Source organism: Podarcis pityusensis (assembly GCF_964106645.2).
Source record: "Podarcis pityusensis genome assembly, chromosome: 5".
NCBI classification, from domain to species: domain Eukaryota; kingdom Metazoa; phylum Chordata; class Lepidosauria; order Squamata; family Lacertidae; genus Podarcis; species Podarcis pityusensis.
In genome coordinates this window covers 100729726-100742546 of record NC_138032.1, presented here as the reverse complement: position 1 = coordinate 100742546, position 12821 = coordinate 100729726, and positions in this window count along the sequence as shown.

Below are 12821 nucleotides of genomic sequence, written 5' to 3'. Positions count from 1 at the left end.
CCATGTCTGAAGATGAGATGCAGGAACTCCGGGAGTTCATAGATCACAATTTGAAGCGGGGATTCATCCGAGAATCCAAGGCAGTGGGGGGCAGTCCTGTGTTTTTCGTGAAGAAGAAGGACACGCCCCAAAAAAGGCTCATTGTGGACTATAGGGCCATCAACTCGATGACAAAGCCCAAGGCCTTCCCCATGCCCAAGATTGACGACCTGCTCGCGACGGTGAGGAAGGGGAGGGTCTTCACCAAGTTGGATCTACGCGGAGCATACAATCTAATACGCATGAGGGAAGGTGACGAGTGGAAGAGGGCCATGTTCACGCCGCTGGGCACCTATGAATACAGAGTTATGCCGTTTGGTCTCCAAAATGGCTCCCACTGTTTCCAAGCATTCATGCACCACGTGCTAGCGGGACTCCTCTACAAGAAGTGCGTATGCTTCCTCGACGACATTCTGATCTTTTCAGAATCGCAGGAGACTCACGAGAGAGACGTAAAGGAGGTCCTGCAGAGGCTACGGGAGCACAGACTCTACGCCAAACTGGAGAAGTGCCAGTTCGACGTGACGGAGGTGGATTTCCTGGGCTACCGGCTGTCCGACAAGGGACTAGCCATGGACAGCGCCAAAGTCCGCGCGGTGTTGGACTGGAATAGCCCGCGCAATCGGAAGGAGGTCCAGAGGTTTGTCGGCTTCGCCAACTTTTACCGCAAGTTCATCAGGGGTTTCGCGAAAGAGACGGCAGCTATCACGGACGCCCTCAGTTCCAAGAAGAAAAAGTTCACCTGGACGGACCAGGCGGAGCAGTCCTTCAGGAGACTTAAGAGTCTCTTCGCGTCCGAAGACCAGCTGCTACACGTGAATCCCGGCAGGCCCATGCGGGTTGAGACTGACGCATCTGACAGAGCAGTGGGGGCCGTCCTCTTGCAGGAAGATCCGCAAGGGAACTGGAGGCCCTGCGCTTTCTATTCCCGGAAGCTCAGCAAGTCGGAACAGAACTACACCATCTGGGACAGGGAGTTGTTGGCCATCCACGCGGCTTTCAAGGCGTGGCGGCACTTCCTCATCGGAGCCAAGCACACCGTGCAGGTCCGCACGGACCACAAGAACCTAGAGTATTGGCGCACGGCGAAGCTCCAGAGCCAGAGGCACATGAGATGGGCGGAGTTCTTTGCGGATTTCGATTTCCGGCTAGAGTATATCCCGGGAGACAACAACGTCATAGCGGATGCGCTCTCCAGGAAACCGCAGTATCTCGAGGAAGCGGCACCAGTGGCAGCCAGGCACATTTTCGCACCGCAAGCGTGGGCGTGCGCTTCCGCCGCCGTGGACCTGGACGCGGTACGACGCGCGCTACAGACGGATCCGTTCGCACAATCCAAGATGGAGGAGATGCGAAGAGGGACAGCAAAGGACGGCGAATTCCAGATACGCGACGGCCTGCTGACCCACAAAGGTGCTCTCTACGTGCCGGGAGACGATCTACGCGCGAAGGTTTTACAGCAGTTACACGACGCACCCAGTGCGGGTCACTTCGGCAAAGAAAAGACGGCGGACTTAGTAGCCAGAGACTTTTGGTGGCCCCAGATGCACTTGGAACTAGCTAAACACGCCTACAAAGTGCAGGCAGACAGGCACAGGAGGGCAGGAGAAGACATCCAGGTGGGGGACTGGGTATGGTTAGCAGCCCAGGTGGTGCCGGCCAAGTCGTTAGCTCAGAAGAAGCTAGGACACAAACAGCTAGGGCCATACCAAGTTGAGGGCAGGATCAATCCCGTAGCTTTTCGGTTGACCCTCCCAGAAGATTCCCGAATGCACCCGGTCTTTCATAGGTCGGTGCTTACACCCTACAAGGCCCCACACAGATTTCAGGAGCCAGGGACGGCACCAGACCCACGTAGAAAGTCACCAGGGGGGGGGAAGTCACCGAGGACCCCGACACTCAACGAGGTCACGGAAATTCTGGACTCGAGATGGGGGGAGGAGGGAGTGGAATACCTCCTCGCCAGGGAAGGTACCCCGGCCAGCGCCAACAGTTGGGTGCCAGATTATGCTCTGGAGGAACCTCTTCTTAAAGACGAGTTCCATGCACTCTTCCCACACAGGCCCATGCCAGCGGAGTATTTTGACGACTGGCTTTTTACGCCCACACTTTCAGGCAGCACCTTCCGGGGGTTCTCCTCCGCAGAGGAGAACACGCCGGAATCGAGCCCTCCAAGGGGATCGTGCTCGGGGGTGGACACGGACCGCTCTTATTGGTGGGACGATCAACCAGAAGTGGGGTGGCGAAGGGGGCCTTGGCAAGCAGCATCGCCTGAAGTAACAGGGGGAGGGAAGGGTTTGGATGTGTTGGGGGAGGACCCCGGTTTCGAGCACTCATACACTGAACTGGAAGCAGAGGAGATCGACGTCGACGAACTGTATCCAGCATCTACCCCCGCTACAACGGAGCTCCCGGAACCTGCGCCCGAGCAGCGGGAGGGGGGAAGGGGGGGCTTCGAGGGGGGGATGGATGTCAGGGGTTCAGGGACAGAGGCACAGGGTAGGCAGGAGATGGAGAGCGATGGGGATGAATCCCAGGACAGCGAGGAAGAGGATGACAATGACTCTAGAGATTCCATGAGTCTTTCCAGCGAATCAGAGGATTCCCAGAAGGGGGCGCCGGTGGTCAAGGCCAGGGGAGCCCCAGGGGGGACGTGTCAGGAGCAGGGGGCCAGCAGGGGATCCCAAAGTAGCAGCTGGGCGTCAGGACCAGCTTCCCCGCCAGAGTGCAGCGAAGGGGGTGGAGCTTTCAGTGTATCAGGGGAAGCGGCTCCGGCAGCAGACAAAGGAGGGAGGTCGGAGCAAGTCACCCTCCCGGAAGGGGAGGGGAGTAGTGAAGGGAGTAGTGTAGCTGTTAAAAGGAAGGTTAGAGGTTGGGCGCGCGCGCCAAGTTCAAATGTAGAGGCGCGCGGAAGTACAGGGAGCCCGGAGGAGGGGCCAGGTCCCAAAGCCCGCAGGAGGGGGCAAGAGCAGTCTGATTCCGCGTCAGAGGAATCCAGGAGGGGCGAAACCCCAGCGGGCAGAAAGACCCTGCGGAAAAGGAAAGAGAGAAAGAGGTGGAGCAGCGCAAGCCTCTTAAACTGGTGCAGGGGAGGGACGGATTCAGAGGGGACTTCAGCGGTCTAAGCCTAGCAGACGTAGGGCTGCGCGCCTCGGATGTGAAGCAAACAATGAACTGCAATAAACACTTTTGTATATAAGAAGAGATAGTCGTTAGTCTTTTGTGAGCTGAGACTTGAGGCAGCCTTGACAGGTGTTTTTGGGGTTAGAATGCACATTCACCCAAAAATCGCAGTGACATGTTTATTATCAGCCCAAACCAAGCATAGGTGTTTTGGTTCCATCTCAATAGAAAGAGGACGAATAAGTTTGCATTGTTCTTTCGGTGTTCAGTAACCCACAAATAGGAAAGCAAAGTGTAATAAGCCTAAACAAAGCCAAACAGGTTGTTTTGGGTTGCAGCAACATAGAAGGAAGAATCTTGGATTTTGCTTATTTCGTGTTCTTTGGTGTTAATGCACTTTGAGCCAGAAATCACAAAGTGTGTGTAATGAGACCAAAATAACACAACACTGTCTTTCCGCTTCCATATGCGTAGAAAGAAGACAAATAAGCTTTGATTGTGCTTATTTCAATTTGCATGGGGTTTTATGGGTGTGCACCAGAATCACCCCCAACCAAAGCAAAAAGGTCTTTTGGGTTCCATCTACATAAAAAGAAGATGATAAAGCTCTGATTGGGCTTATTTCAAATTGGTGTTTTTGGGGTTAGAATGCAAATTCACCCAAAAATCGCAGAGTGACATGTTTATTATCAGCCCAAACCAAGCATAGGTGTTTTGGTTCCATCTCAATAGAAAGAGTACGAATAAGCTTGCATTGTTCTTTCGGTGTTCAGTCCCCCACAAATAGCAAAGCAAAGTGTAATGAGCCTAAACAAAGCCAAACAGGTTGTTTTGGGTTGCAGCAACATAGAAGGAAGAATCTTGGATTTTGCTTATATCGTGTTCTTTGGTGTTAATGCACTTTGAGCCAGAAATCACAAAGTGTGTGTCAGGGGTTCAGGAGCAGAGGCAAGGGCAAGGGAGGAAACAGAGAGCGAGGGAGAGGAGGCAGAAGAAAAGATGAGTGATGACGACGACCCGAGATCTCCGAGTCTTTCCAGTGAATCAGAAGATTCACAGAAAGGAGCACCAGTGGCCAGGGCAAGGGGGGAGCCTAGGGGGACACCCCAGGAAGATAGAGCCAGAGGGGACTCAGAGGGGAGCAGTTGGAAATCAGGACCAGCGTCACCGCCAGAGAGCAGGGAAGAGGAAGGGCGCCAGGGATCAAGCGCTGGCAGCTCACAACAGGGGGGAGGGCACGAGTCAGGAGTGGCCACACCTCCATCGGGGAGCGAAGAAACGGTCAGACGGAAGGTGGAAGGTTGGGCGCGCGTGCCAAGTTCAAATGCACAGGAAGGTGGCGCAGTAGGCAGCCCGGAAAGGGAGCCAGGTCCTAAAGCCCGCCGAAAGGAGGGAGAAGAGTCAGGGGGGTCAGCGTCAGCGGCAGAGGAATCCCGGAAGGAAGAGACCCCGGGGGGCAGAGGGACCCAGAGAAGAACAGTCAGGCGGAAAAGGTGGAGCAAGGCTAGGATATTAAGTTGGTGTACAAGGGGCGGAGACTCAGATGGAGCTTCGCCGATCTAACCATGAGACGTAGAGTTGCACGCAGCAGCTTGAGAATGGAAACTGTAACTCAATAAAGACTTTTATTTAATGATCGCTGGCTAGCGTGATCCTCTGTGAGCTAGGATCTGCAAGCAGCTCTGACAGTAAGCTCCATCACTTGATTGTGGGCATCTACGTCCTCGCGGAGAGGAGAGAAATCGGGTGCCTACTAGCGAGCTCACGAACGGCAGACAACATGACGGCCGAACAGCAGATAGTGGAACTCAGAGAAGCAGTGACACGACTGAATGCCGAGGCTCTTGCATCCAGGAAGAGAGAGGAGGACGCAGCTGCCGCCTACAGGGATCTCCAGGTCAGGTTGGAAGTGCTTACGAAGCAAGGGCAACTGACACCCAAACCGGAGGGGATTGGGTTGGGGAGACGAACAGGCGGTCTGGTCTCTCACTTCGATGGGAATTTGCAACAGTACCCCAACTTTAGAGCAGATGTAATGTGTGCACTGCAACTGCTGAACAAAGACTTTAGAGATGAGCAAGAGAAGGTGGGATTCATCATGTCCCATTTGCATGGAGATGCTAAAGCATGGCTGCGCAATTTGTGGAGAGATAAGGATCCGGCGCTCCAAAATGCGGATGCCTTTATTAAAGCGATGGATGGGTGCTTTTTATCAAGCATTGACGTGGATCTTGCTCGGCAGCAGATACATGGACTGAAGCAAGGGAGGGCCAGCGTAAGGCAGTACCATGCCCGCTTTTTCGCTTTGGTCAGTGCCCTGGAATGGGACAGAGATTCGGCTCCTGTAAGAGACCTGTTTTGGGAGGGATTGCACGGCTCGGTTAAAGATGAAATTGCGAGGGGGGAGAGACCCCGGACCACGCAGGAGATCGTTCAGAGGGCGCTGGCGGTGGGGGTGCGGCTGGAAGGACGTCCGTGGAGCAGGGACGAAGGGCGTGGAGGGCGCGAACCAGCCAGGGGCTCCTCCTTCCTTCCCAGAGAAGCAGCGCGTGCGCAATCCACGCCTCCGCCAGGAGGAGGAGCGGAACCTATGGAGGTTGGAGGTGCAAGGGCTCAGTCAGCAGCCAGAGCCCTAGCACCGGCAGCAGTGAAAGCGAAGCCTCCTAGAGGGAACAGGAAGTGTTACATCTGCGATGATCCACAGCATATGGCGAAAGAGTGTCCCCAGAGGCTCCACAAGCACACTGCAGCCTCAGCAATGGTAACTGCAGCAACGCAGCAAGGACAACCACAGCAGGGAAACGAAGGAGTCTGGTTGGAGGAAGAGGCACTGGGGCCCAGCCAGACGTGTCATTGAAGCAGTCCCCAGAGATTTTACAGCCCATGGACCCCCTCCCGCCCAAACCGGTAGTGAAGCTCACCGCGTCGCTCCAGCTGCCCAATGGAATCACCATGGACGTGCCAATCACCATTGACTCCGGAAGCAATGCGGACTTTATAGGGCAGGACTTTGTCGACCGGCACGCTATACAGTTGCTGCCTGCCACGCTGCCCCTGCAGGTTGTCACGGTGGATGGCAGGGAGCTGCTAGGGGGGCAAGTGGTGAAGCAGACGCCACCAATGGTGATGCGACTTGGGAATCACAGGGAAATCATCAGCTTCAATGTCACTCAACTATCGGACACGCCCATTGTATTGGGCATGAGTTGGCTGGACAAGCACAGCCCGGCGCTGGCTTGGTACCAGAGGCAGCTGACCTTCGGCTCTTCCTTTTGCGCTGAACACTGCATCGTGCCCAGGCAGGAAGGAGGGGAAGAGGAGTCACAGCTGCAGCTAGGCACGCTGCAAGCGGTTCCCCACAAGTACGCAGAATTTTTGGAGGTTTTCTGCGAGAAAGAGGCAGACAGGCTACCCCCCCACAGACCATATGACTGCAAAATTGACCTGCTGCCGGGGGCGGCGCTGCCCAAAGGGAAGCTGTATTCCATGTCTGAGGACGAACTGCAGGAACTCAAAGAGTTCATAGATCATAATTTGGAGCGCGGTTTCATCCGAGAGTCCAAGGCAGCGGGGGGCAGTCCGGTATTCTTTGTTAAGAAGCGGGACACGCCCCAAAAAAGACTTGTAGTGGACTTTCGCATCTTGAACAGTGTGACCAAGCCATCGGACTTCCCCATGCCCCGAATCGACGACCTCCTCGCAAAGGTACGGAAGGGCAGAGTGTTCACCAAGTTGGACCTGCGAGGGGCATACAACCTCATTCGCATGCGGGAGGGAGATGAGTGGAAGACAGCCATGTTCACGCCCCTGGGCACCTACGAATATAGAGTTATGCCTTTTGGATTGCAAAATGGCTCCCACGTTTTTCAAGCTTTCATGCATCACGTGTTGGCGGGGCTCCTCTACAAGACGTGCGTCTGTTTCTTGGATGACATCCTGATCTTTTCGGAATCGCAGCAGGAGCATGACAGACACGTCAAGGAAGTGCTGAGCAGGCTACAGCAACATAGGCTTTACGCCAAGCTGGAGAAGTGCCAATTCGACGTGACCGAGGTGGATTTCCTGGGCTACAAGTTGTCTGATAAAGGGCTCGCCATGGACAGCGCCAAGGTCCGAGCAGTGTTGGATTGGAAAAGCCCACGCAACCGGAAGGAGGTCCAACGGTTTGTCGGCTTCGCGAACTTCTATCGCAAGTTTATCAAAGGCTTTGCCATGCAGACAGCGGCCATCACGGACACGCTCAGCTCCAAGAAAAAGAAGTTCATCTGGACAGAGCAGGCGGAGCAGTCCTTTCAGGCACTCAAGCGTCTCTTCGCGTCGGAAGAGCAGCTGCTTCATGTCAACCCCAGCAGGCCGATGAGGGTGGAGACAGACGCTTCGGACAGAGCCGTGGGAGCAGTCCTGCTGCAGAAAGACCCGCAGGGGGTTTGGAGGCCGGGAGCGTTTTACTCAAGGAAGCTCAGCAAGTCCGAACAGAACTACACCATCTGGGACAGGGAGTTGCTGGCCATTCATGCAGCGTTCAAAGCGTGGAGGCACTTCCTGATCGGCGCCAAGCACACGGTGCAGGTCTGCACGGACCACAAGAATCTAGAGCACTGGCGCACGGCACAGTTCCTGAACCAGAGGCAGATACGTTGGGCTGAGTTCTTTGCGAATTTCGACTTCCGAATAGAGTATGTCCCGGGGGACACCAACATCATGGCGGATGCTCTCTCCCGTAAGCCACAGTATCTGGAGGAGGCAACGCCAGCGGCCGCCATGCACATCTTCGCACCGACAGTGTGGGCGTGCGCAGCGGCAACAGTTGACCTGGATGCGGTGCGACGAGCGTTGCAGGATGACTCCTTCGCGCAAGCAAAGATGGCAGAGGTGCACAGGGGCACGGCAGCGACCGACGAGTTCCAGCTGCGAGATGGTTTGCTCATCCGTAAAGGGGCCATCTACGTGCCCGGGAGACGAACTTCGCGCCAAGGTACTGCAGCAGCTGCACGACGCGCCCACTGCCGGGCACTTTGGCAAGGAGAAGACGGTGGAATTAGTAGCCAGAGACTTCTGGTGGCCCGGAATGAGAGGGGAAGTCGCGGACTACGTGGCGAGGTGTGACACCTGCCAGAGGGCCAAACCAGTGCACAGACCGCCGGCCGGACTGCTGGAACCGCTGCAAACTCCGTTCGAACCATGGGAGAGAGTAGCCCTGGACTTTGTCACGGATCTGCCCAGCTCAAGGGGAAAGACGGCTGTGCTGGTGGTGGTGGACTTGTTCTCCAAGATGGCACATTTCATTCCGTGTGCGAAGGTGGCCACGGCGGAACAAACCGCCAAACTGTTCATAGACCACGTGTTCAAGGTTCACGGTCTGCCGCGGTCTATTCTGTCCGACCGAGGGCGACAGTTCATCTCAAACTTCTGGCAGAGGCTGATGGGCTTCCTGAACGTCAAGATCAACCTGGCGTCGGCTAGACACCCGCAGACCAACGGGCAAGCGGAGCGGGTCAATGCCATCATGCAGCAGTACCTGAGATGTTATGTGAATCAACAGCCTGCGACGTGGGTGGATTACCTGCCTCTCGCCGAGTTCGCCTACAACAACACGAAGCACGTGTCCACGGGGGTCACGCCGTTCTTCGCCAACAACGGGAGGCACCCTAGAACCTTCCCGGGACTGGAAAGAATGGGGGAGGGGGAGCCGCAGACAGCAGATGCGTTCGCGTCGGAGTTGCAGGAGGTCCACGATCAGCTGCGGCGGCACCTGGAGCTGGCTAAACACGCATACAAGGTACAAGCGGACAAACACAGAAGGGTTGGCGAAGAGATCCATGTAGGAGACTGGGTCTGGTTAGCAGCCCACGCAGTGCCGGCCAGGTCGTTGGCGAAGAAGAAACTAGGGCATAAACAACTGGGGCCCTACCAAGTCGACGAACAGGTCAACCCGGTGGCTTTCAGGCTGGCTCTTCCGGAGGGTTCCAGAATGCATCCGGTGTTCCACAGATCGGTGCTCACTCCCTACAAGGCACCTCACAGGTTTCAGGAACCAGGAACGGCACCGGGTCCGCTCCGAGAGAGAACCGGGCAAGGGGGAGTGGCACAGGAGGAGCGCATCAACGAAGTCACGGAGATTTTGGACTCCAGATGGGGGGAAGAGGGGGTAGAATACCTTCTCGCCAAGGAGGGCACCCCGGCCAGTGCCAACAGCTGGGTGCCGGGCTACGCTTTAGACGAACCTCTGCTCAAAGAAGAGTTTCATGCCCTCTTCCCACATAGGCCAATGCCAGCAGACTTTTTCGACGACTGGCTTTTCACGCCCACGCTTTCAGCCAGCACGTTCCGGGGGTTCGACTCGGACGAGGAACCGACCCGAGACGCCCGTTCCCCAGAGGGGTCACCCTCGGGATCTGCTTCAGAACCCTCGTATTGGTGGGATGATCGACCAGAGGAGCAGTTCCGCAGAAGGTGGCTGGAGGGTCCAGGACGAGCAACGTCTCCAGAAGGCAACGAGGGAGAGACGGACATGGACGTTTTCGGGGACGACCCGGGTTTCGAGCACGGCGGCACAGAGATGGAAGCGGAGGTGACCGTCGTCAACGAGAGCAGGGAGGAAGAACCGGAAGACTTCGGATGGCGGCCCGCCACGGGAAGCGAACTGTATCCGACATTCGTCCCCCTGACACGGCAGCACCCAGATCCCGCACCGGAAGGAGGGGAGGGGGGAAGAGGGGGCTTTGAGGGGGGGATGGATGTCAGGGGTTCAGGAGCAGAGGCAAGGGCAAGGGAGGAAACAGAGAGCGAGGGAGAGGAGGCAGAAGAAAAGATGAGTGATGACGACGACCCGAGATCTCCTAGTCTTTCCAGTGAAGAACAGTCAGGCGAAAAAGGTGGAGCAAGGCTAGGATATTAAGTTGGTGTACAAGGGGCGGAGACTCAGATGGAGCTTCGCCGATCTAACCATGAGACGTAGAGTTGCACGCAGCATATGGAAGCGGAAAGACAGTGTTGTGTTATTTTGGTCTCATTACACACACTGTCAGAGCTGCTTCCAGATCCTAGCTCACAGAGGATCACGCTAGCCAGCGATCATTAAATAAAAGTCTTTATTGAGTTACAGTTTCCATTCTCAAGCTGCTGCGTGCAACTCTACGTCTCATGGTTAGATCGGCGAAGCTCCATCTGAGTCTCCGCCCCTTGTACACCAACTTAATATCCTAGCCTTGCTCCACCTTTTCCGCCTGACTGTTCTTCTCTGGGTCCATCTGCCCCCCGGGGTCTCTTCCTTCCGGGATTCCTCTGACGCTGACGCTGACCCCCCTGACTCCCTCCTTTCGGCGGGCTTTAGGACCTGGCTCCCTTTCCGGGCTGCCTACTGCGCCACCTTCCTGTGCATTTGAACTTGGCACGCGCGCCCAACCTTCCACCTTCCGTCTGACCGTTTCTTCGCTCCCCGATGGAGGTGTGGCCACTCCTGACTCGTGCCCTCCCCCCTGTTGTGAGCTGCCAGCGCTTGATCCCTGGCGCCCTTCCTCTTCCCTGCTCTCTGGCGGTGACGCTGGTCCTGATTTCCAACTGCTCCCCTCTGAGTCCCCTCTGGCTCTATCTTCCTGGGGTGTCCCCCTAGGCTCCCCCCTTGCCCTGGCCACTGGTGCTCCTTTCTGTGAATCTTCTGATTCACTGGAAAGACTCGGAGATCTCGGGTCGTCGTCATCACTCATCTTTTCTTCTGCCTCCTCTCCCTCGCTCTCTGTTTCCTCCCTTGCCCTTGCCTCTGCTCCTGAACCCCTGACATCCATCCCCCCCTCGAAGCCCCCTCTTCCCCCCTCCCCTCCTTCCGGTGCGGGATCTGGGTGCTGCCGTGTCAGGGGGACGAATGTCGGATACAGTTCGCTTCCCGTGGCGGGCCGCCATCCGAAGTCTTCCGGTTCTTCCTCCCTGCTCTCGTTGACGACGGTCACCTCCGCTTCCATCTCTGTGCCGCCGTGCTCGAAACCCGGGTCGTCCCCGAAAACGTCCATGTCCGTCTCTCCTTCGTTGCCTTCTGGAGACGTTGCTCGTCCTGGACCCTCCAGCCACCTTCTGCGGAACTGCTCCTCTGGTCGATCATCCCACCAATACGAGGGTTCTGAAGCAGATCCCGAGGGTGACCCCTCTGGGGAACGGGCGTCTCGTGTCGGTTCCTCGTCCGAGTCGAACCCCCGGAACGTGCTGGCTGAAAGCGTGGGCGTGAAAAGCCAGTCGTCGAAAAAGTCTGCTGGCATTGGCCTATGTGGGAAGAGGGCATGAAACTCTTCTTTGAGCAGAGGTTCGTCTAAAGCGTAGCCCGGCACCCAGCTGTTGGCACTGGCCGGGGTGCCCTCCTTGGCGAGAAGGTATTCTACCCCCTCTTCCCCCCATCTGGAGTCCAAAATCTCCGTGACTTCGTTGATGCGCTCCTCCTGTGCCACTCCCCCTTGCCCGGTTCTCTCTCGGAGCGGACCCGGTGCCGTTCCTGGTTCCTGAAACCTGTGAGGTGCCTTGTAGGGAGTGAGCACCGATCTGTGGAACACCGGATGCATTCTGGAACCCTCCGGAAGAGCCAGCCTGAAAGCCACCGGGTTGACCTGTTCGTCGACTTGGTAGGGCCCCAGTTGTTTATGCCCTAGTTTCTTCTTCGCCAACGACCTGGCCGGCACTGCGTGGGCTGCTAACCAGACCCAGTCTCCCACATGGATCTCTTCGCCAACCCTTCTGTGTTTGTCCGCTTGTACCTTGTATGCGTGTTTAGCCAGCTCCAGGTGCCGCCGCAGCTGATCGTGGACCTCCTGCAACTCCGACGCGAACGCATCTGCTGTCTGCGGCTCCCCCTCCCCCATTCTTTCCAGTCCCGGGAAGGTTCTAGGGTGCCTCCCGTTGTTGGCGAAGAACGGCGTGACCCCCGTGGACACGTGCTTCGTGTTGTTGTAGGCGAACTCGGCGAGAGGCAGGTAATCCACCCACGTCGCAGGCTGTTGATTCGCATAACATCTCAGGTACTGCTGCATGATGGCATTGACCCGCTCCGCTTGCCCGTTGGTCTGCGGGTGTCTAGCCGACGCCAGGTTGATCTTGACGTTCAGGAAGCCCATCAGCCTCTGCCAGAAGTTTGAGATGAACTGTCGCCCTCGGTCGGACAGAATAGACCGCGGCAGACCGTGAACCTTGAACACGTGGTCTATGAACAGTTTGGCGGTTTGTTCCGCCGTGGCCACCTTCGCACACGGAATGAAATGTGCCATCTTGGAGAACAAATCCACCACCACCAGCACAGCCGTCTTGCCCCTCGAGCTGGGCAGATCCGTGACAAAGTCCAGGGCCACTCTCTCCCATGGCTCGAACGGAGTTTGCAGCGGTTCCAGCAGTCCGGCCGGCGGTCTGTGCACTGGTTTGGACCTCTGGCAGGTGTCACACCTCGCCACGTAGTCCGCGACTTCCCCTCTCATTCCGGGCCACCAGAAGTCTCTGGCTACTAATTCCACCGTCTTCTCCTTGCCAAAGTGCCCGGCAGTGGGCGCGTCGTGCAGCTGCTGCAGTACCTTGGCGCGAAGTTCGTCTCCCGGCACGTAGATGGCCCCTTTACGGATGAGCAAACCATCTCGCAGCTGGAACTCGTCGGTCGCTGCCGTGCCCCTGTGCACCTCTGCCATCTTTGC